Source organism: Pleurodeles waltl, chromosome 3_1 (genome assembly GCF_031143425.1).
Source record: "Pleurodeles waltl isolate 20211129_DDA chromosome 3_1, aPleWal1.hap1.20221129, whole genome shotgun sequence".
NCBI classification, from domain to species: domain Eukaryota; kingdom Metazoa; phylum Chordata; class Amphibia; order Caudata; family Salamandridae; genus Pleurodeles; species Pleurodeles waltl.
In genome coordinates this window covers 212,997,687-213,019,300 of record NC_090440.1, presented here as the reverse complement: position 1 = coordinate 213,019,300, position 21,614 = coordinate 212,997,687, and positions in this window count along the sequence as shown.

Genomic DNA, 21,614 nt, shown 5'->3' with positions numbered 1-21,614 from the left:
TCCAGAACCAGTTGAGAACAGCATCCACTCACCCAGTCCTTGGCAAAATGAAGCACTCTGGGCACAACGCCCCCTCTAGAACCAGTGGAGAACAGCATCCAAAACCTCAGTCCTTGGCAGGATGAAGCACTCCGGGCACCATGCCCCCTCCAGAACCAGTGGAGAGATACATCCACTCACCCTATCCTTGTCAGGATGAAGCACACTGGGCACAAAGCCCCCTCCAGAACCAGTGGAGAACAGCATCCACTCACCCAGTCCTTGGGAGGATGAAGCACTCTGGGCACAAAGCCCCCTCCAGAACCAGTGGAGAACAGCATCCACGACCTCAGTCCTTGGCAGGATGAAGCACTCTGGGCACCATGCTCCCTCCAGAACCAGTGGAGAGATACATCCACTCACCCTATCCTTGCTAGGATGAAGCACTCTGGGCACAAAGCCCCCTCCAGACCCAGTGGAGAACAGCATCCACTCACCCAGTCCTTGGCAGGATGAAGCACTCTGGGCACAAAGCCCCCTCCAGAACCAGTGGAGAACAGCATCCACAACCTCAGTCCTTGGCAGGATGAAGCAGTCTGGGCACAAAGCCCCCTCCAGAACCAGTGAAGAACAGCATCCACTCACCCAGTCCTTGGCAGGATGAAGCACTCTGGGCACAAAGCCCCCTCCACAACCAGTGGAGAACAGCATCCACAACCTCAGACCTTGGCAGGATGAAGCACTCTGGCAACAAAGCCCCCTCCAGAACCAGTGGAGAACAGCATCCACTCACCCTATCCTTGCCAGGATGAAGCACATTGGGCACAAAGCCCCCTCCAGAACCAGTGGAGAACAGTGTCTACTCACTCAGTCCTTGGCAGGATGAAGCACTCTGGGCACAAAGCCCCCTCCAGAACCAGTGGAGAACAGCATCCACAACGTCAGTCCTTGGCAGGATGAAGCACTCTGGGCACCATGCCCCCTTCAGAACCAGTGGAGGGATCCATCCATTCACCCAGTCCTTGCCAGGATGAAGCACACTGGGCACAAAGACCCCTCCAGAACCAGTGGAGAACAGCATCCACTCACCCAGTCCTTGGCAGGATGAAGCACCCTGGGCACAAAGCCCCCTCCAGGACCAGTGGAGAAGAGCATCCACTCACCCTATCCTTGGCAGGATGAAGCACACTAGGCACAAAGCCCCCTCCAGAACCAGTGGAGAACATCATCCACAACCTCAGTCCTTGGCAGGATGAAGTACTCTGTGCACAATGCCCCCTCCAGAACCAGTGGAGAAAACATCCACTAGAGAGACTGTGGCTTTGCCTTCCCCAGGACCAATCAGTGGGCAACCCACCCACTTGAAAGACTTGAGAGGCTGTGGCTTTGCACTCCCCCGATAAAACAGTGGGCAAGCCACCCACTTGAAAGACTTGAGAGACTGTGGCTTTGCGCTCCCCAAGACCAAGCAGTGGGCAAAACACCCACTTGAAAGACTTGAGAGACTGTGGCTTTGCACTCCACCGGGATAAAACAGTGGGCAAACCACCCACTTGAAAGACTTGAGAGACTGTAGCTTTGCAATCCCCAGGATAAAGCAGTGGGCAACCCACCCACTTGAAAAACTTTGGAGACTGTGGCTTTGCATTCCCCAGGATAAAGCAGTGTGCAAGCCACCCACTTGAAAGACTTGAGAGACTGTGGCTTTGCACTCCCCAGGATAAAACAGTGGCCAAACCACCCACTTGAAAGACTTGAGAGACTGTGGCTTTGCACTCCCCAGGACCAAACAGTGGGCATGGAGCCCCCTCGAGGAGCAGTGGCGTCGTCCCTTCATCCGGCTGAGGTGCCGCCCCTCCCCTTTCCCCTGAGGTGCTTGTTTATTTTCGAGCTGATGCCCCAGCAATGTTCTCTCCGTTTTGAGTCAGGTATCATGTGTGGTTTCGCCCATGCATTTTGGGACCACTGGTCCACTGACAATGATTGGAACACTATCCGGACTTGTGTAGTTGCTGTACATATTTATATATACTGATGGTTTACAGTTATCTTGGCCTATCTGAATTTTCGATGATTACACTTGTTACAATCATATCATGTTGTCATTGCCTTCTTCCAGGGGGTGATGGGGTGTAAATGTAATGTTGCTGCATGTATTTGTGTGTATGGTGTTGTGGGTGAGGGTGGGGGTGGGGGTGTTGCGTGTTGCGTGTGTGCCACTCTCTTTTTCCTCCCCCGGTGTGCTAGGTGCAGTACTCACTGTGGTCGTCGCCGCCATCTTTGCTGCTCCTGGTAGAAGAGGAGGTAAACCAACATTGGTAGCACCTGAAGTTCGGGCTCCATGGCATCCTGGTTCCTCGTTGGGTGTCGAGAGGTGAGTAGTTTCCGTTCCAAAGACTGTTTCCGCCGTGCTTTTGATGGCGTTGGTACCGCCCCGGAAAAGGTGGCGGATAGACCTGTTGTAAAACAGTGGGCAGTGCATTGTCTGCTGCCTGTCTGTTGGCGGTTACCGCTGCAGTGTTTGTTTCTACCGCCGTGGCGGCCGGAGTGTTAAAGTGGCTGTCTGTGTTGGCAGTCCCTGCCATGGTCGTGATTCAATTTTTTTAACCGCCGGCCTGTTGACGGTATTACCGCCGCTTTAACACCGCCCGCCAGGGTTGTAATGAGGGCCACAATGTGTTTTATATGTCCTGACAGTAAAATACTGGCTGATTCGGTTTTCACTGTGCAAGGCCTGTCTCTCTCATGGTTAGCATGGGGGCTGCCTTTAAATATTATTAAATTGAAGATTCCCTTTGGGAGCAAATAGAAATATGGAGTTTAGGGTCTCTGAACTCACAATTGAAAATACATCTTTTAGTAAAGTTTGTTTTTAGAGTGTGTGTTTGAAAATGCCACTTTTAGAAAGCAGGCATTTTCTTGCTTAAACCATTCTGTGACTGTGCCTATTTGTGGTCTCCTGCCCTGCCAAATGGTGCTCTATCCAGTCCTTGGGCCCTTGAAAGGTGAAGTTGGCATACAAGAACTGAAAATCCACTCACAGACTGCCGTGCGAGGACAATTTTGACGCACCTTCTGCAACGCGGCTGATAAACGACGCTCCACCTGCATCACGGCTGGGAGATTGACACACCGTGACTGGAGAAACGACAGGCAACACCCGCATACGGAGGCTGATAACAACACAAACCCCATGCAGTGCAGTTTTCTTATACCGCGCAACTAGATTTTCTGCGCATCGTCCCTGGGCGTCCAAGTCAACCCAACTCTGAGGGGATCCGAGGTGCCCCATCCGGAAATCGGCGCATTTCTCTCTTGCGAGGGAGAAAAACGGCGCTTCACCGACCCGACCGGAGAAGGAAACGACGCATGGCCTTCCTTGCTAGTAAGGAACCGACGCATCACTAACTTTTCCGACACACGCTCGCCTGTGTGGCTTTATTTTTTACGCTAACCAGGTACTTTGTGTAACAACAACCTTCTTACTGTTTTCTAAATATTGTACTCTTATTTTAAAAATTCATATCTTGACTTGTGTATGTCGGATTTTGTCGTTTTGGTCTTGTTTTGTTTACCTCAATATTACATATTTTTCTAAACCTGTGTTGTGTCATTTTATAGTGTTTCACTGTATTACTGTGTGTGTTGGTACAAATACTTTACACATTGCTTCTGAAGTTAAGCCTACCTGCTCATGCCAAGCTACCAAGGGGTGAGCAGGGGTTAACTCTGTGTGATTCTCCTTTACCCTGACTAGAGTGAGGGTCTTCGCTTGGACAGGGGTTAACCTGACTGCCAGCTAAATACCCCATTTCTAGCAGCGGTTTTATCTCCTACTAGGAATTCACTGAGTATGTTACAAATGAAGGACACATATATGGTTTCCTCATTATATACAGCAGGTATGGCTGAAAAGCAAGTCTAGGGCAATATCGTCAGCTGGGAGTACCAGAAGAACTCACTGGTGTGGTACAGAGGTAACTAACCTCATTAGTGATGGCCATCAGTCAGTGTTGTAGGATAGAGTTCCAATTGTGGCTGTTGTCAGATGTGTCACAGTTCCCAACATTATCACTAAGGGCCCCAACAATGACAGCTGAAGTACCAGACTTACCTGTCCAATACAAGGTATACATAGTCATCATGAATGGTGGGTACACTAGATGGCAGATGCATGGACTAGTAGATGTGATGTTGCGGTCAATGTGAAAGCTCCATTGTCAATAGAGGTAGCACATGGTAAATAGGGGGTTTGAAGGCAGGGTGGATGCGATAGGCCATTTCCCCAATTTGCCCAGTGCACTCATGGGAGAACCTTGAGACTCACACTAATTACACAAATTATATGCAACTAATCCTATGGCTGAAACAAATATATATATTTTTTGTATTTTATATTTTCGTATTTATGTATTTTTTTAAATTGAAACACAAACATGACCCCCCACCCAACAACCCACCAATAAAAATGTAAAAATAGTAACCCACCCCTCAACTACACTTAGCCTAACCAATGGCTACACTACACTAACCTACCACTAACTACATAAAACCCAAACTAAAATATGGTAGAACTTTAAAAGGGAGGGGAAAGAACTGGGAGGTAGTCCTTTACTGTACAAGTTCATTTATTTGACTTTTTCACCTTCTTCTTTATGTATTGCCAGAATTTGCAGTCCTCTGCCAAATTCTCCTTCAACTTGTCCGAACACCTGACGATCAGGTTGATGTCCCGATGTAGGTCCAGTTCAAACTGGGATGGTCCAGCGACTGGTGGTGGCAAAACTGGTGCCTGTGTGGCAACCGGTGTTCCAGATGTGGATGGGGTGGGTGCAGCTGGGAGCCCCTGCATGGTTGAGAAGCTTGCGCCATGCATTGTCTTGGCTGGCTGTGTGGGTCCCCCGTGTGGGAATTCTCGCCATTCCCCAGAAGCTTTTTCTGCACGAAACCTTCGTGCCATGCGGCGGTATCCTGTATGCACCTCCAGGATGTGGCGGTAGCGTTCGGCCCTCCAGGTGAACTGGTGCCTCCCATCATTAGTGATGTTGGCATCTATAAAATGAGGACAAGCAACCATCAGTATCAACATTGGGTGAAGGAAACATACAGTCCTACACACATTCCTCAAAAAAATGAATTGCTCCTCATCTCCATCTATATCCAACCATGCATCACCAGTATCTTGTACATGTCCGTGGGATGACTTCAATCCATTATAAATCAAAAGGGGAACAAACAATGACCTGCTCAACATCACTCACATCTACACTGTGAGCAACACGTGGTCCAACAAGTTTGGATTTCCGGTCTCCCTGAGCAGAAGGGGGGTTGGGCATGATATCCATCAGCTCAACACCCCTGGTGATACACCAAGGCCTGAGCACTCGTCATGGAGTGAAGGTGTGGGCCATTTGGTAGTGGGCTGCTAACTACAAACTTGGTATTCTATGTTGTAGTACATCTGCATTCATGTGTCCAGGTGTAAAACCTAGCCTGGCCCTACTTTACAAGGGTCCAGCTGCATTTCCCATGCTGTGGCCACATGGTCAACTGATGCTATCTTGCCATGAGAAAGGTTGGGTAAACCATGCACATCACTGTTGTCAAGACATAACAGCACTGAACCCCCTACCCTGCGCCATGCAGTCCTACGTGTGTTCAATAGCACACACATGGTGGCTTTATGGATGCCCTTAAGGCCATAGTAATTGTATCACAGCTTTGGGTACTGCAACTGTATCCAGAAGCGTCTTACATCCTTTGCTGAATCATGTCAAATATCCCCACAGCACCAGCTACACACACAGCATTGCCTTCTTACGCATCTTTGATGTGACCTACATCATTCACAATTCACATGGTGGCTGCACCATATTGGTTACACTGCTGACATCTGGTGTTAAATTTATAGACTTTAACCTGAAACACCTTGAGTGGAGTTGTCCACACATTGGCCCTCATTATGAGGCTGGCAGTCATCAGGACGCCTGCCTTGCCATGGCGGTCTTACCACCGCAGACTTGGCGGTAAAGACCGCCACATCATAAGTTGTGGGGTTTGGCAGAAGCCAAACCTCCACAATCCTGCCTGGCCCACCGGTGCGATTGCACCGACGCGGCTGGCGGTGGGCACCTCCAACAGGGCGGCAGGTCTCAGCCTGCCAGCCAGATTACATGGCTGCAGACCGCCAGACTTTCCGTGGTGGTCACCCCGCCACAAAAAAACACCCTGGCAGTAATGCACCCGGTGACAGGAACCACCACACGTTCACACACATGCAGACACCCCCACCACTCATCCACACACTTACAAACATCCCCCATCCCTTCACGCATGCATGCATTCACATACACACCCCTCAGCATATGCATACATTCACATAGACACCCCCACATGCTTGCATACAAGCAGACACACACACCCACTCGCTAGCAAACAGGCACTCAGACACCCCCATTCACGTGCACATACATGCACACAAACATTCACATTCAATCGCATACCCGCAAGCATTCACCACCCCCCTTCTCCATCTGCATACTCACGCTCATACTACATAACCCTCTCCACTCCACATACTCGCACTCATGCACCCACACACACAGACACCCTTCCCCCCGTCGGATGATCAATTTACCTTTTCGGGCAAGCTGGTCGTCGGGGAGGGGATGGGTCCCAGCAAGTCTGCATCGCCAGCACCACCACGCCAGAAAGACTCTGCCAAGGAGCTGGTGCTGATAATGCAACCCCTTCGGAGTGGGACTTCCACCCGTAAATGGGCGGAAGTTCTCAAATGACTCCAAATATGGCAGTCAGCAGACCGCCAGCACTGGTGGTCTTCTGGCTGCATCAGCTTTGGCGTTCTTATAAAAAGACCGCCCAAGTCATAATGAGGCCTGTTGTGTACACTTATTACTGCAGTTCTGCACATTATGGCTCCTTGCTGTACCACTACCTCATCATCTCTGGAGGGTACTGAGGCACCTGTGGTGTATGTAGGTCTCCTACAGAATCCCCCCTGAGAGTACTGCAGGTGGAACCCTACATCTGTGCCATTTTGTCAACAAGTGTGAGCTATGTGTGGCACACATTGCTGATTATGGTGCTGTGACAAGGTTGTTTGCAACAGGCATGCTATGTACATATACAGCTGGGCTATGACCTATGATGCAGACATCCATGAATATGTAGTCATCCATTACAATTCCTTTTACACACAATTCCATGCCAGCACATGTTCCTCTTAGAACTACATGCAAGCCAGTCTCATTGCACAACCCACCAGCGTACATGATGGGAATGTGATGGAGCACCACGTTGACGGACAATTGGCAGCGCAGCCATATTCACAACACAGGGATGAGCCATATTGAATAGGAGATGGCGCATCACTGTATTGTCACCTACACCAGTGTTAATCTTGCTTCCAGTACTTGACCCAGCACCCGTGCCCCATAGTGCATAGCTGGCTGCGTTGAGGAGGATATAGTCATTGCGCATGGAGGGACACCTTCCTAAACAATCATAATCTTCAAAAGGTCTTTGCACTTTCGATGGGTGCAGCCAAATGCAGCGCCCATTGGAAGAGCAAAAATGGAGGGTACAACAACATATATTTTAGCTTGTTGTAGCCTGCTAAAGCCACACCCTGGTGTGTATTCAGAATTTGGGACAGCCTTTAGTGTAAAAAATTGTGTTGAACTGGGACTCCGTCTAATTGCTATGTGTGTTGCTGTGGCACAGACACAGCAGCACCAATTGCACGCTCCTTCCATGCAAAGTTCTTCATGTGAAGGGGCATATTGATAAGGTAATTTGAAGTCACACAATGTGTCTTGAGCCCACCTTTTATACATGGTCCAGGGCATAGCGTCCCTGGAACTTCACAAATATTGAAGCTCCGGTGGTGCTTGGGCCTCTTACACATGCCCCATGATGTCACCATCAATCCTCCTATGATCTCTGATCATTGGTCCAGAATACTACATCACTCATTGCATTCCACACTTCTGACTGGCTCACACCAAACCCTGGAGTAGCTAACAGGAGCCACAATATGACACTTACTGGATGCATCGGGTCTTCAAATCTCGTCACCTCTTGGATGGTTTATGGCGCAGGTCCACCTGTAAGACATAAATGGTAAACATTGCTTAGTGTAAATCCAAGTTAATGCAAATGGACAACATAGTTCAGTGTAAACTTGTTAGGCTGTGTGAGGAAGTCATCCTAATGGAAAATCAGTGAATCTGACAGACAACTATGATCACTCAATCACAAGTACTCTCTGATGAGGTAGACCCACACATCTACAAACCATCACTGTCCATGACATTCCTGAGGTGCATTTCACTGCACCATGTCTACAGGGCATTGTCATGCAGCTGTCTGTTAGCACAATCCCCCCATGGCCATTTGGAACAGCTTCAACATGTATAGCCCACCTGAGGGCCATGCTATGGTTGTTGCAGTGGCTGGCTTATTATCACAACCATAGCACACCAGCCTGCATCAGATGTAGTATACATCTATTTCATGATCACAGCAAACTGATGAACTGCTAGCCTGGTATTGTATGGGATTTCCAAGGTGTTGAGGATTGACATTAAACATCCTTCAGTGAAGTAAGTGAAATGTGTGTGCCATCACAAGGCAGTCACATTATGAAAATTGCAATGACAGTGGACTAATGTGAAGATAGTTGTAACTACCTGCACATTGACTGATCTGAAACATGGATGTATTGCCAATGGTGTGTGCCCTGCCATTGTTGCCATGGTATACCTTTGTTGAACTAGTGAGGGATGAGTACATGGGCATAGGAATATGGCTCAACACAGACACACTGGCTCAGAGGTCAGAGGATGCATCTGGTGTTGCAGGTTAGTGAGTGATGTGCCAGTGATGGAGCTGAAGCAGTGCAGCCCTATACTGTCAGTAAGGAGCAGCAGGCCAGTGGAACAGACCCAGTACCTGTGTGGTCATGGAGATCGTATAGGCTGACTCTGATACACAATGCACAGGTCAAATGGAACTGCCAGTAGTATGGACCCAGTGCATGGTCAATCTCCCTTACATGGCTTTGCATAATGACACCAAGAGGCCTATAGAACTACAGTACTGCAGCACCTATTGCATCTATACTGTCCTTGTGGGCCTTAGTGCACCCCATACTCACATCCATGTGTGTGCGTAGTCATAAATAAGTCACAGCATGATGGCAGTGTGGTCCAACATCATGTACACATGTGGAGGCCAATGAGGCACTCAGCAGGGGATGCTACAGATCACGGAAACATCTGCTGAGTACATAGGGGCCCTACTCATACATATATATGCCTAAAGTTTACACCTTCACTCAGCAGTCCTACAGAGTGTTTTGGAAATTCATACATAGGAAAATATGTTGTGACTCTGAGGTTTGGAGTTTGCCCTCCCTATCTCATTTTTACACACCCTTTCATGCCTGTTTCATGGCACAGGCGTCATTCCTAGCTGTATATTGAAAAATGTAACTGTGCTTGTATCACTATGCTTGGGCCCATATATGCGGGCCCTAGCGCACTTCTGATACCACCATGTGTGTGCCATCTCCAATATACTGTGCACCATGGTGGTAGTTAGGGAGAATAGCATCAAAATAGTTTGGCAGTAGTCGCGCTTTGCAGGATTAGCATCAAAGGTTTTCTCACTAGTCCTGCTAAGCACCCCGGGTCTCATTGATCACAAAGGGAACATATTTTTAATGCCTTCAAAGAGAAGGTGTTAAGAATTCTGCCACAAATGGGGTGCAGCAATCTCATTGACTTCTTTGTACTAATTGGAGGCCCTCTTTGCGCCAGAACAGCCCCTTTGCATACATTGTGCCTGGCACAGCCATGATGTGTGCCAAGCCTTTCCAAAGTGGTGCAGGATTACGCCACCTTACCATCAATAATATGACACTATGGCAGTGCAAAGGTTGCACTGGGGGCTCTTACATATGCCCCTTCATGATGGGTATGCAGAGTTCATCATACATGTGTCCTGCATTGGCTGAATTGTTCTGCATTTGAACTGCAGGCCTCAAGTGGCACAGAGACTCTTCAGACAAGTTGCATACAACATGTTCAAAGCCATTACATACAGCACTCAAACTTATCTGCAACTGTCAGTCAAATGCTAAATGCCGCCAATTGTATGGCAATAGAAGACAGTTCTGCCAATTTCAAGCCCTAAATGGTCCAGGAGATCCTGCTCCCTTTGCACCAGATTCTCCCACCGATGCTTAAGCTGGTGCTCATTGCGTCTGGTCTTGAAAATGCGTGCCAGATGGTATCCCACCTTGCCCCACCACGGCCGCCTTGGCTCGGTGGGGTAGCCGAGGATCACCCAACCACCAAATTGCAGCATCCAAGGCAGGTAATGGGCCACCAACCATATGAACACCCCCCCCCCAGTTCATCAGACAACATTCTCCGCATCCTACCCTTCCCAGACAAAACAATATAAGAAAAGGAAACTTAAGCCCAAAAACGACCCCAAACTACCCCAAAAACTAAACTACCCGAGACAGACACCCCACAATACAATGACAAAAAACAGTACACTTTCAATACAAATTACAAGTAAATAGACGATTTAGGAACCAAAAACACAAGACACAACACAAGGGACACAACAAGACCTCCAAACACACCACAAATCCACCAGCGCCTCCAAAACACAACCACACACAGTCATAGGGGAACAGACTGTGAAGTGAAAGTGAAACTACACTTTCTGTACCACTACTCAGGAGCTGTATAACTGTTGAGACATCAAGGTTGGACAAATTACATGGCACAGAGGGAGTGGTATGTGACTGGCTCCTGTTCTGGTACCATGCAAAGGGAAATTACCATGGTATGCTAGTGGCAAACATGTGTGGGTCATGTACGAACGTGGCCACCCTCTCTGTACATCAGTTAAAGTTTGACATGTAGACATTGGTGTCTTACATTGTTTGTTTTGGTGTATGTCTGGTCATTATCCCTGTTTTCTGCCATAACTGGTGAGGTATGTATTGTGTCCTCCATTGCTCCCAGTCTTTTGTCTGCTAGCACATTGTACACATCTTTTACAGCAACATTGTCTGGTGATATAGGGACCGGCTACAACATGTGACTTGTGTAATGTGTAGATATTCCCTCCTTCTATAACTGTCAACTTAGGAGTTAATGTCCCATTGGTGATATTAGTGAGATGTAATGAGTGCTAGACACACATGACATTACACATACCACAGCATTTGAGTAGTCTCCAAATAACATGGTGTGTTGTATCAGCAAGAATTTGTAAGTATCTGAGAGCTGCCCATCCACATCCACCGTTGAACATGGCAATGTTATTCTCCCAGCATGCCACAACCTAGCTGACTCTTACCATGACTGAACGATATTGAGGTGTATTGTCTTCTTAGTGCTGTATTTATCCTTTGCCAGATGCTACCGATATGGCTGTGTCTATTCCCACTCAGTGTGATTTGGGTCTCTGACAGTATAGAACATGTTCGCACATGCCACACCTGATTTTGATATTGGAGGCCAGTACATGTATGAGCTATTTAGTTACATTTGGTACCATGCAATGAATCTGTCATATAAGTGACAATGAGTGGTTTGTGTTGCTATGTGCTGTGTAATGTTGTTATATGGGGCATACTGTGTAGACATGAAGACACAGGTCAATCATTGTGGATAATGGCATACCCGTTGCTACCTAGTACGGACACCCATACATTTGTCTTCATATGTTTTTCATTATTAGCAGTAGGCATGTGTGAATCAAGCCAATTTGTGTGACAGGTGTGCATCCTATGTAGATTAGGTGTGTTACACACTCTGCCTACATTCCAACCAGACTATCATTTGACTGATGCATTCTCCCATTAATATTCATAGAACCATACAATCTGTTATGTGTTTGTATATGGATTCAACAACCCTAGCTGCTATATGTCACTGCCAAGCCATTGGCCATTCCCCAGCCAATGTGTATGCGCCATACATGATTTACAGTCCTCCATGTGTCAGGGATGTGGCCAAATGCAGTGCCAGAACATATTCCCATGGGCACACTGTGCAGGTTCAGTTTCCAACATTGATTAAATGTCATGGGCAATTACTGAATGAACATTGTTACCTATGATGTCCCCCCCCCTTGACACACATGTACTGTGCAGGCAAAGCTACAATCACACAAAGTAGTGACAGTGTTCAGGTCTAACATTACTTAACCTCCATTTCTTAACAGCCCCTACCTTCTGTGTGGCCCCCTTACATCAACCTGTTAGGCATGGTGTTGTGGTGGTGAATGGCCTATGAAATTGCACATTTTCCATATGATGGCACAATATATGTAGTGGTGCATGGATCTAGGCCTTCAGAAGTCTCACGCCAGGGATTTGGGTGTCACTGATATGTGCAATGGAGTCTGTAGAACCCTCTACATCACAAAGGATGTGTGTACCATTATTGTTGTTTTTTTGTTTCTGACACATTCCCTGACGTTAGAGTCACATTCCAATGGTATATGTATTGGACAATGAGTAGACCAAGGACTATATTATTAAACAAATGTTTATTGGAGGTATTTACAAAGTACTTTTTTGGTTGACTACGTATAAATGTTCTAAACAAGAGTCAGTCTCCTGCGAACTCCTGCCACTATGTTTGGTTGTTCCCCCTCAAGGTCCTCAGCCCCATCATCCTCCTCCTCCTCATTGTGGACATCAACTTGCCCATCCCAGGGAATATGTTTTTAACACACATGTTGTGCAGGATAGCACATACCAGTATAATTTTGCATACCAGCAGTGGAGCATACAGGAGGCTTCCTCCTGTATTGTCCAGGCACCTGACCCTGAATTTGAGAAGGCCAAAGGTCCTCTCTACCACATTGCATGTCTTTCGGTGTGCTTCATTGTAGGCACTCTGTTCATTGGTTGTTGGATTTGCAAATGGTGTCATGACCTACAGCTGTATGCCATAACCTTGGTCAGCTGCAAAGATAAAGACTTAAGAGGGATCTGGAATATTCTATGGCAGTAGTTGGTTGCAGTTTGAGTGGTGAATCAGAGGTGACTGTGGTGTTGCATATGTTCCTGGTCTTGTAACATAGTTCAATTTGACTGTGTTGATGTACATGACATTCTTGGGCCTGTATATGAACATCTGGATTCTAATATGTATACTGATCATGTATGTAACATGTTTTGTGTAGTACATATTAGTAGCAGTGTCCTTATGTCAGAAGGAGGCTACCACCTCCTTGCAGCACAATGGTGTCAGATGTGTAGCCAGCATAGTTGTCCTACAAAGCCAGCCTATTCTGTTGATGTTGGCATGTGCCATTTTGCATGCAGTGCAACACTTAGTGGGCCATGGTGGCAGATGATTGTTGTGTCAGCCATCTTGGCCCTCATTACAAATCTGGTGGTCTCACGAATGCCAGACATACAGTGTCAGTTGGACTGCTGTGGTCATGCAGTATGACCACCACATTATGACCGTGGTGGACCCACCACAGTTGGACCACCAACATTGCCAGGTTGCCAGCAGCCTGGCCGTCCCAGAGATCTTAATCTCTTGATTTTGACTCCCTAGTCTGCCAGCCTTTGCATGGAGGTTCCACTGCCATGCAAGGGCTGGCGGAATGGGGGTGTTAGGTGCCCCCTGGAGGTCCCTGAACTGACCATGCACTTGGCATGGGCAGTGTAGAGGCCCCCATGGACAGTCCAGAAGTGCTTTCCACTGCACCAATTACAAGCAGTTGAAAGTGCAACTGGTGCTGCTGCACATGTCCCAACGCCACATTGCAGCTGGCTCAGTTATGAACCGGCTGCAATGTTTTGGCCCTCTTCCTAGCTGGGCCAGTGGACGGATACCCTGTTTCCACCCACAGGCCCAGCAGTGAACTCCTAATAGGGCTGGCAGGTTTTATACTACAATGGTGGTCTATTGGTGGTGGAACAAACTCATGATGAGTGCCCAGGTGTCCAAGGGTGTGTATCACTATTAGTATGATGATCACATTTGGTACAGGTGTATGTCCTAGCTTCTTAGTAATTGGATTGTCAGCAAGACTTACTACACCTGCAAAGTGCAGTCTTTGGGAGGGCGCCCAGCTATTTTTCTAAAGTGTCACTTAGTACAGTGCATGTATGCCCAGTCATGTCCTCCATATGTCTACAGGGGCCTACTATGGTATTCATGTATATTACAGTTTAGCAGTGAATCAGCACCACAGTGAACTATTGATAGTCTTCAGTACAGGTATGATGGTGTTAGGAGGTGCTAAGTGGGGTATGTGAGGTGTCAGTTGAGTAGTTGTGGCACCATTTCTCATGATTCTGCCCCATAGTCTTTACTGCAGATAGATTAGACTTCTCATGTGTGCAATACAATGTATTCAACAAATGTAAGTGAAGCCACTTGGGTGGCATTTTGTGTGGATTGTGCCTGAGTCTTCCACAGGTGGGGATGTGCCTAGGTGTGACTTTCTTGACATGGCCATGCCATAGGCCATTGACATGGCAGAGCTATTGTTGGTTTGGTCTAATGTGTGTGAAGTATATTTAGTAGTCAACCAGTGGACACTTGCATTTGTTTGTGGTCTTCTTCTGTATGCAAAGGGGACATAGCTCCAAATGTCCTTCATGTGGTGTGGCTGTTAGTTTGTGGCTGTTTTAGGTACATGTGGGTGTCACATTTGTGATGTCCAGTCTTTGTGGTGTACTGCGGCATGTTGCATATGTGTTGTTGCCAGTACATCTGTGGTTCCATGCCCATGTGTATTTGTTGTGGTGTATATGTTGTTTGTCCTACTGGGTTGGTGTGTTGTGTGTGTTTTGATTGGTTGGTTGACTTACCAACAAGTAGGTCATTGCCATATTGTCCATCCTACAACCTCTCATTAATGGTGGAGTCCCTGGATATAAAAGCATCATGGACGCTGCCGGCATACTAGGCTGAGATGTTCGTGAAGAGCCCTAGGTGGTCCACAATGGCCTGCACATTAATCGAATGTGTGTGCTTGCGGTTCCTGTAGGGATTGTCTGTGTCAGCAGGTGGCATCAGTTGTCCATGGGTGCAGTACATTGCACCCAGCACATGCGGAAACCCAGCAATTAGATAGAAACCTTGTTTGGTCTCCTGCTGCATTTGCTGGGAGTTTGGGAAGTAGATGTGGTGGGGTGTGAGGCAGATGATGGCATCTAGGACCTTAGGCAGGAAAACTGGTATTGATTGCTGGGACTAGTGCCCCTGGTGTCTGAAAGGATCCACAATCCAGCATGTGCAGAACAGTGAGGAGCTTTGTGATGGGCAGTATGTCATCGGGAGTTGGCAGCCTGGATGAAATGTCTGGTGCAATCTGGTTCAGCAGGCGTAAAATGGACTCCGGGTTGAGACGGTGAGGCCTGATGTTGTCTTGCTCCCTAAGACCAAGGAAGGTTGTCCTCTGCCAAAATGTCCTCTCCTGCCTTCTGCTTTGCCTTTGTGGGTGTTGTGTTCGTGTTTGGGGTTGCTTGTGGAGATGGAGGGAGCTGCTGTCGTTGCAGACGTCTGTGGCATGCACCTAGCTGGAGCAGTACGACTTCCATGTTGTCCTGGAGGTAGAAAATGTTCCTTCTGTGAATTTTCCTTAAGTAGTGGTGTATGTGCCTCATTGTAACACCTGGTCAGACCCAGTTGTTACAATTTGACGCAAAACGGGGTTAATGTCATTTTTTTGGTTCTGCCGCCTACCCGTACGTCATTTTACACGGGGGTAAATATGGCACTAGGGGCTTAGAGTAATTTTTTGGATGGGAATGCCTACTCTGCATCTCATTGACGCAAGGTGGGTTCATGAATCCAAAAAATGAAGTTAACTCCTATATTCTGATGCTAGATGGGTCTAGCATCAAGATATAAATATGGAGTTAAGTTTGTGGCAAATGTGCGTTAAAAAAATGTATGCAAATTAGGCGCAAACAGAGCATGAATATGCCCCAAAGTTTCAAGAAGGGTATTTGTTTTGCTATGATGGTGTGCATCTTTTCTTCATGGGAATGGAACTGTATTTATGTCAGATGATGGACATGCTAGAGGAGTAGGGCACAGAAAAACATCTCGAGCAGGGTTTTTCTGAGTGTCAGTTATGGGTATTATTACAGGCCACAATAATGTTAGTTGCGCTGCCGGATGGGTAGATAAGCTTGGCTAGGGGGCAGTGGTGAGGGTTTGAAATTTGTTATAAGTTGAGTTATACAAGAAGATGAGTTGGTTTGAGGGATGTAAGGAGATTGATGAAAAGGATTTTAAGTGAGTTGTTGGGTCTTTATCACATATATTGAGTGTAGTACAATTCTAGGGTTGTGCCATCTTATCTGATTGGCTGCGGTGAAACAATGTACTCGTTATATGGCTTTCTCACCTCCTTTCCTGCTGCCGGAAGTCCTGGTCTGAAACATCCAGAAGCAGGCAAAGAAGACAGTCTGAGAGCCAGTGAGAACGAAACAGTAAATACCGAGCAGCATGTGCTGGATCCTGGGTGGCAATGGAATATTCATGTGGCAGTACAGGGTCCTTTTTTTGTCAAATTTCAATTTTGCAGACGTCGCAGGCCACCTCTACTTCTGGACCTCTTTCTGGTACATAAAAATCCCTAGAGCCACATAAAAAGGCACAGCTTTTTCTTACTTTGCAACTAAACTTTGGAATAAATTTCCCTAGCTGACCTTCATGCTGAATGTCTTTCAGAAAGAAAACTTAAAGATTGCTTTTAATCTCACGAGGTCTAAACCCCTTGGCATAACAAAGGCTCTTGCAGCTCCCACAGTGCGCCAGGACCCCGAGCTCCAGGGCAGCACAGTATTCTGGCCTGAGAGCTCCCGAGTGAGTCCGGGGGGGGGGGGGGGGGGGCTCAATGTAGTTTGCAGGGAGGGGGAGGCTCAAGTTTCATTACACCACTGCCTAAATCGATTATTTAGATAGAATCAATGGCCAGCAGTTCTTACATCTATTTCAAGCTATATCTACTTCTCACGCTGTGGTCCTCAGAAGAAGGAAAATTAGGCCCATATTTATACTTTTTTAGCGCCGCATTTGCATAATTTTTTTATGCAAAAGCGGCGCAAACTTACAAAATATAATTGTATTTGTAAGTTTGCACCGCTTTTGTGTCAAAAAATGACGCAAATGCGGCGCAAAAAAAGTATAAATATGGGCCTTAGGGGCATATTTATACTCCATTTGCGCCGGAATTGCGTCGTTTTTTTTGACGCAATTTCGACGCAAAACTAACTCCATATTTATACTTTGCCATTAGACGCGTCTAGCGCCAAAGTCCATGGAGTTAGCGTCATTTTTTTGCGTGGACACCTACTTTGCGTTAATTATATGCAAGGTAGGCGTTCCCGTCTAAAAAATCGACTCCGAGGCATGTGCGTCGGATTTATACTCCCGGGCAAAATTCACGCCCGGGAGTGGGCGGGTCAAAAAAAATGACGTACGGCCGCTTTTGCGCCGTTTTTTAGCGCCTGCAAAAGGCAGGCGTTAAGGGACCTGTGGGCTCGGAAGGAGCCCAGAGGTGCCCTCCCATGCCCCCAGGGACACCCCCTGTCACCCTTGCCCACCCCAGGAGGACACCCAAGGCTGGAGGGACCCATCCCAGGGACATTAAGGTAAGTTCAGGTAGGTTTTTTTTTTGGTGGCATAGGGGGGCCTGATTGGTGCCCCCCTACATGCCACTATGCCAAGACAGGAGTAATTTCTATGGGGGTTGGGAGTGGAAAAAAATGGCGCAAATCGGGTTGAGGCGAAAAAATTGCCTCAACCTGACTTGCCCCATTTCTTGACGCCCAAGCCCCATATCCCCCTACGCCGGCGCTGCCTGGTGTACGTCTTTTTTTTTAACGCACACCAGACGGCGCCGGCGGCTAAAGCCGGCTAACGTCATTCAATAAATACGGCGCCCGCATGGCGCTTCAGAATGGCGTTAGCCGGCGCAAATTTTTTTGACGCAAAACTGCGTTAGTGCAGTTTTGCGTCAAAAAGTATAAATATGGGCCTTAGTCTTTTGCAGAATATTCAGGGCCTTTTCGCTAGGTTACAAATAACACATACAAAATACATGCAAGTGATCATTCTTAGAAGCAGTGCTTTAAATCGGCAGGTACTGACAGGTACTGACAATCTGCACTTCTTTAATTTGAAATGGAGAGTACCTGCGCTTCTCAGCACTCCTACAATACTTTTAATGGTAAAGTCGGACACTTCTTGGGAGCAAACAGGTACTCTAAGTAGTGAGTACCTGCACTTCTATATTTCCATTTAAAGCACTGCTTAGAAGGCTGTTTGCACCCAGTAACCAAAGTAACAAAGTCAAAGCACCAGCACCTGTAGCAGTGAAAACACTTTAATAAAATTAACAAAATGTAACGTTATGGTATGTTACGTGTCTTTTGTATCATACTCCGTTACAAAACGGTTTCAGGGAGTTGAAGATTAAAAAAGAACGCACATGCAATTAGCATAAGAAATTATGAGTATTTTTAAAAAGATACATATTCAGACCTCAATAAAAGAAATAAGGAATGATATCCACAAATCAGCCATCTTCCTAAAAATAACTGTCCCAGCCATTAAGGTGTTATGTATCCAGTAAACATGTTATTTGGTCAAAAATGTTGTCATGTATTACTCTAAAGGAGTTCCTAAGCAAACCCTTTCAGGTCATACAGCCTTTTTTATGGTCTGGCTTGACAACGCAGCTGTTGCCAGACAATTATGTGAGAATCACAAGGAGAGGGACTTTGACCCCCTCAACATGTTTGGAGTCGGGGTACATGTTTTGATTGAAAATAAGGTGTGTGCTTACACAAAAAAAGTGGTTGACCTCTACACAGCTGTGATCATTTTGTTTATCCAGCTGCCTGTGTTGGACTTTCTTGGGCACACATATACATTTTTAATACTATTAAAGTAGATTACCAGATAATTTATGGTGTTTTGAATGCTAAAGCATCCGCCAGTGGCCACACCATTTGTAGGTATGCACTTAAATGATGAGCTATGTAAATGCATGCGGCATAGCCCGATTGTGTGCATGCAGCAGCAATCATCCACATGCCTATGAAAAGACTTGATTACAATTTGCATTTTTATTTACTGATTCTAGATTGATCTGTAAATAAAAAATGATAACAAACTAGCATGAAATTGTTTTTTAAAATGGGAGGGCAACAGAGTAGCTGGTCGGAGAAGAGGGTGGAGGGTTTAAAGTAAAAATAAAGTCAGATGGGGCAGGGGAAAAGCTGCACACAAGGAAAGGCGAAACATGGAAGTGAAACACAAGAGGTAGACAAAAGCACAGAGATTAGGGGAGAAGGAAGCACACACAGAACAGAAAAACACGGACTGCAGGGTGCAGGAAGATGCACACTGAAAACAGCAAGCAACGCAGAGCATGGGGAAGAAGAGATGCACATGAGGGAACCAGCTGGAAAACACATCCTCCCTTATGAGAGTGTAACCAAAAAGTGGAAATTAGTTCCCGAAAAGTGAGCAGTGGAAAGACACAAGTCAGACAATCAAGAGGATAGTAAAGAGGCTATACTTCAAGAGAGGAACAAATATAAAATTGAGGAAGATGGAAAAGGAAATCAATTGAATAAGAAGTAAAGAAATATGATTAACAGAAAAGCCAACCAATGGTAAGTAATGGCCGGGCTTTAAGCCCACCATGAAATTTTGATAAACCCTAAATCTGTCTTTTGTAGCCAGACAGCTTGCGCTATCTGGTAGGTGAAACCTAAAAATTGAAGCACATATGGCAAAACGTTCATCACCTTGATTACATAAAATATGTCAGAAAGGCTAGATCTGATAATATCAATAAACAGATCTCCTTTAGGCATAATTAAAACTTTATGTGCAGTTCAGCTCAATAACCATCAGACACACAGGTGGTCATTATGACATTAACGGTGACTGTTAAAGTGGCGGTAATACCGCAAACAGGCTGGCAGTAATTATCGCCAAATTAAGACCAAGGCGTCGATAACTCGCATACACTGCCATTGTATCACTCCATCCGCCAGGGCGTTAACACCACGCACCACGTGCGTAGCCATCAACAGCCAGGCGGAAGATAAGGTACCACCCACCATATCAAGACACTGCAAACTGCCACGATTTCTGGGGCAGTACCAACTCCAATCAAAAGCCTGGCAGGAACACATCACAGAAGACCAAAGACTCACCAACAGAGATACAGAGAAGATCAATGCCACTATGGAACCGGAACTGCAAGTCTTCCCGATGCTCTACTACGCCATGTACCACCTGGAACACCAACGCCAACAGTTACGATGATGGTGAGTGCAGCCGCCTTGCACACAAAGGTGGAAGGGAGGAAAAAGGAAAGTGACACACACACGCACGACACACACACACACACACCATACACACAACCAGCTGCAGATGTAAACCAATGGCACAGGACACACAGCATAGTAATACAAGGACTACAGGTCAGCAGTACTGAAATTGTAATTGAAAGGCAAAAGCCACCATATGAGTCAATTTTAGAACAGAGATACATAAACAATTGTCCAGAAAGGACCAATTCCAAGTCCACAGTGCAAACCCCAACTTGATCCTGACTAACTACGCACAGAACTGTGCAGGGGCAACATCACAGAAGTGGACAGGCACCTCAGGCGGAAGGGCGTAGGGGACCCCTCAGCTGAAGGCGGGAAGTTACCCACTGCTCCGGGAGGGGGCTCCATTCCCATTTCCCAATGCTGGGGAGTGCAAGGTCACAGTCACTGAGGTGGGGAACTTGCCCACTGCTCTTGGAGGGGGCTCCATGCCCATTTCCCAATGCTGGGGAGTGCAAGGTCACAGTCTCTGAGGTGGGGAACTTGCCCACTGATCCTGAAGAAGGAGCCTTGTACAACAGTCCCAGAAGGGTGGCTTACATGCCCTCTGCTGGAGGTGAGTGCTGCTGTGTCTCAGCTGGAGGTGAGGGCTCCGTGACCACTGGTGGTGGTGGTGGTACCCTGCCAGCCTCTGCTGGAGGAGACAGCTGCTGTGTCTCAGCTGGGGAATGTGCCTCCTGGGCAGCCTCTGCTGGAGGTGAGGGCTGCATTGTCTCTGCTGGGGGAGGTGTCTCTTGGGAAGCCTTTGCTGGAGGTGAGGGCTTCTTGCCTGTCAATGGTGGTTGAGTGGGAACCTTTTCTGTCATTGGTGGTTGAGTGGGAACCTCTTCTGTCATTGGTGGTCGAGTGGGAAACTTTTCTGTCAATGGTGGTTGAGTGGGAATCTTTTCTGATAATGGTGGTTGAGTGGGAACCTTTTCTGACATTGATGGTTGAGTGGAATCCTTCCCTTTCCTGGCTGGTGGAGCGGGATCCTTCCCTTTCCTGGATGGTGGAGTAGGAACATTCACTGTCTTGCCTCCATGACCAGGAGGTGCCTCCACTGTCCCCGTGGACTGTTTGGCTGAGGTGCTGGGCTGGGTCGTTGGAACACTGTTCTTACGGGCAGGGCAGGGTGGGAAGAGGGAGGGAAGAGGTAAAGACCTGCAAGAAAAAGCTTATTAGGGGCATTGGGGCGGGATGTGGGAGG